This window comes from Rhinoderma darwinii, unplaced genomic scaffold (genome assembly GCF_050947455.1).
Source record: "Rhinoderma darwinii isolate aRhiDar2 unplaced genomic scaffold, aRhiDar2.hap1 Scaffold_466, whole genome shotgun sequence".
Classification (NCBI taxonomy): Eukaryota; Metazoa; Chordata; class Amphibia; order Anura; family Rhinodermatidae; genus Rhinoderma; species Rhinoderma darwinii.
The window spans coordinates 176872-180847 of NW_027464011.1; the positions used below are offsets into that span (position 1 = coordinate 176872).

At 50.4% G+C, this 3976-nt stretch overlaps 1 non-coding gene across 1 annotated transcript; it reads right to left on the reverse strand.

The window, feature by feature from the left end:
* Positions 1 to 3101: 3101 nt before the first annotated feature.
* On the reverse strand, positions 3102 to 3292 carry LOC142718409 (U2 spliceosomal RNA). The gene has a single exon (XR_012872527.1). It is a non-coding gene; the product is annotated as a U2 spliceosomal RNA (small nuclear RNA).
* Positions 3293 to 3976: the final 684 nt, after the last annotated feature.

Below are 3976 nucleotides of genomic sequence, written 5' to 3' on the forward strand. Positions count from 1 at the left end.
GTAGTTGAAAAGGGCAGCTCTTCTTGTCTGTGAGTGCACGCTTCTTACATTAAGGGAAAGACCACATAACTCAGCCATGAGGAAAAGGGAGAGAGACAGTCTATTTTTATCTTACCCGAGGAGGCCTCAGCAGTCCTCCGCGTCGCCAGACACCCCACTCGAGCTCTCATCATCATATTTCCTCGAGTCAAATGTACGCATCGATGAGGTTTGAGAGGAAGACCCGTCACTCAGCTGACCCCCCATACCTAAGGCGCTTCTTGAAAATGGGTCCCAGACGGACTCAACGGGTAAGATTCTGCAATCTTTGGCAGCGTCCTCCCCTTCTATAGGGGCAGGAATCGCGCTTCTGGACGTCTCAGGGACCACGCTTACCTCGGAGGCAGCTGTCCCTATATCCCCCAACTGTCTGGAAGGGGGGGGACCTTCAGTTGTCGCTTCCGGGGGCACGTCAACTGGTTTCCCTGCCTTCAACCTGGCAGGTACTCCCATCGGCACCCCCGCTGCCACCTCCGAGTACGCCCTACGTCTCTTAGTGAGCGCTGCCGCTCCGCCCGGGACCTCTGCCTCAGGTACAGGCTGACCCAGCATCTCTTGCAGGCCAGTAGGATCAGCTTCATCCGAACTATCCTGCGCCCCAGTCTCCTGGGGGGGCTCTTTCGTCCGCTGATCACTGGCTCTGCGTTTTTGTCGCCTCTGCTCTTTAGGGTCACCTGTTTGGGGGGGTCTGCTGGAGGTATCCATTTCGTCTTGCTCACCTCCTTGGGGTTCCTCTCTTTGTACGGGGGTGATCTGGCCTGCGGGCCGCTCGGGACGCCTTGGCCGGTCCTCAGGTTGTTCCAACTCCTTAGATCTGTGGGGACAAGTAGCATAGAGGTGACCAACTCGGCTGCAAAAACGGCACCTTTTCCCCAGAGGGCAAGTTTTGGTCTCGTGCTCAGAGCTGCCGCAGTTCCTACAGGTGCTGTCACAAGACTCCTTGGTGTGACCGTACTTTTGGCACTTCCTACAGAATGGAGGCATCCCTGAAAAATAAAAGTCTCCGGCCATATCACCTATTTTAAAACGTGCTGGCGGCAACATTATCCCTCCTGTAAAATTGGCATCTTTATAACATGTTACATTGAATCTCCACTTTGAGGTCCATACACCAACCTCATTCATGACTTTGCCAATACATTTCACAGTTTTAAAATAAGGGAATAAAAAGGACATCACTTCTTTTAAGTCGGCAAAAGGGCAGTACATCTTTATAACTATAATTTTAGTGATGTCCATAACGTGCTCATAAAAATCAACACCGTCCAGTCTCGGCTCATTTTTTACCGTATAAGCCGCCAGCAGATCTCGGAATACTCCATTCTGTATGAAAGTAACGTCGTATGTCCTCCTTCTTGGGTAATCCTGCACCGCCAAAATTTCTCGCTTCTGGATGTTGAAGATACCAACAAGTACGGTCTCCACCACGAATTTTAAGCCGCAGGTCGTCGCCTTCTCCTCCGATAGCACTACACGAATTGTGTTTTTAATCCGGGCATAAGCCGGTATCTCACATGGATCCTCGTCCATGGTGAGTAAGGTTTTTTTGGGATCGTTACGCTACTCCTTAGTAGGCGCAACTTTGGGCGCAACTCCCCTTTTCGGTCGAAACCTACACGGGGGTATATGGATCGCAACCCGTTGCTCAGGACTAAGCCTCTCTCCCAAATAGCAGCACGGGGGTGAAGTCCAGGCGAACCTGGACGATCCCCCGAGGCCGAGAGAGAGGGTACCTGAGCACCTCCTAACCAAGACCAGGCAGCACTGACTACAAGTAACCAGCACTACACTTGATCTCAGCCAGAAGGCCGAGAAGCGATAACCCGAACGGGCCGCGCGTTGCCCGAGCCTGCCCGATACTGCTGTTCAGCCCTTGCAGCGATTCAGCCTACTTCTAGGCAATTCCATGGGGCCCTGCAGGCTCACACACTCACAGCTACACGGGAGGTGAATAAAGGCCGGAGAAGAAGCCAGACAGGATTTGCTTCTTTTGCTTGCACCACAATGCAGTGCTGAAAGAGGAGGAATCTACATAAAAACGCCTTCCTGGCAACGCCCAAATGCCCTGCTGCCATGCAGATAAACACTGGCAGCGGCAGCAAGTGCATGCCCACAGCCACCCTTTGTTCCTTCACACCTTGTATCAGCTGTAATCCAGTCCAGTCCAGTGCTGCCTGCTGAGCAGCACTGACCAACACTGCCTGGGCCCAGGCTTTTATCTCTGAGGCCCCATTATGATGTCAGAAAGCTGGCTCTGGCTCCTCAGGGCTCCACTATGACACGTGCAAAGTTCCGTCTGAACTTTATATAAGACGGTGCGGCTCAGTCAGTCACTCAGTGTTGCCTGAGAGGGCAACACTGCAACAGCCGGCCGCCAGGCTGTCTTTTTTTGCACAGCTAGTTGCCTCCAGGAGGCCACAAGAGGGAGACAAGGGACTGCAAAATGGAAAATAAGCATCCACCAACTTTACAGACAACTTCTCCTTGCTCCTACAACCTCCATCCTTGCACAGTTTGTTATTTTTCTAGGTAACATAGTAACAAATCCAAATTGCTGCTCTCTTTGTAGGCAAGCAAGGCTTTGTTGCAACTGCAATTCTTACTCCTTCTTGAAATGTAGGGACGACAGTACATTCCATCACATCCATCTAGTGTACACAGGTAGGTCCATTGTGGCGGGCGGGCGGGCGGGCGGGCGGCTTTAATGGCTGTTTGCTGTTCCCCTACTCCACTCCACTATTTGACTGTGGTGCTGCATCAATCAGTGGCTGGCTCAGGTGCAGCTCTTTAACTTACCTAAAAGGGAGGGCGGAGAGAAGACAAGGAAGGTGAATGAGCTGTTCCAATGTGAAATGCCGGAAACACAGACACACAGACGACACAAAACAAGAGGTGGCAATGTATTCATTAATTGCATTTAATCAATTAGCTCATTATCACTCATGCATTGTCCAACAGGTGTTGAAATAATGGGATTAAAAGGGGAGATCCCTTCAGAAAGACAGAAACAATGGCAAACACAAAAAACACTTTTGGAATCTGATTTTAGTCAACACATAAGGAAAGGGTGCACCGGTCCTGGAAATACTGCAATACCAGGTCAATGCGTGGAGTGGACAGAGCAAGCTCTATTTCCATCTCCCTGTTCTAAAAATCCATTTAATATATGGTCCCCAGATAGGGGACGTATCAGATATTAAACTGATAAGAACAGATACTACACTTGATCTTAGCCAAAAGGCCGAGAAGCGATAACCCGAACGGGCCGCGTGTTGCCCGAGCCTGCCCGATACTGCTGTAAGAACCATGTTTCTGTGAATAACTCTTGAACCGTAAGTCACAGACGCTCGCTCTTGGGTGCATTCGATTCAGCTCGTGGCAGCCAGTCTAAAAAACACTATCTTGGACTTCTCTGCATGTTTCCCAGGCGAGCAATTGGCAGCATGTTCAGAACCATGTTTCTGTGAATAACTCCTGAACCGTAAGTCCTAGACGCTCGCTCTTGGCTGCATTCGATTCAGCTCGTGGCAGCCAGTCTAAAAAACACTATCTTGGACTTCTCTGCATGTTTCCCAGGCGAGCAATTGGCAGCATGTTCAGAACCATGTTTCTGTGAATAACTCCTGAACCGTAAGTCACAGACGCTCGCTCTTGGCTGCATTCGATTCAGCTCGTGGCAGCCAGTCTAAAAAACACTATCTTGGACTTCTCTGCATGTTTCCCAGGCGAGCAATTGGCAGCATGTTCAGAACCATGTTTCTGTGAATAACTCCTGAACCGTAAGTCCTAGACGCTCGCTCTTGGCTGCATTCGATTCAGCTCGTGGCAGCCAGTCTAAAAAACACTATCTTGGACTTCTCTGCATGTTTCCCAGGCGAGCAATTGGCAGCATGTTCAGAACCATGTTTCTGAGGCTAATTCCTTAACCGTAAGTCCT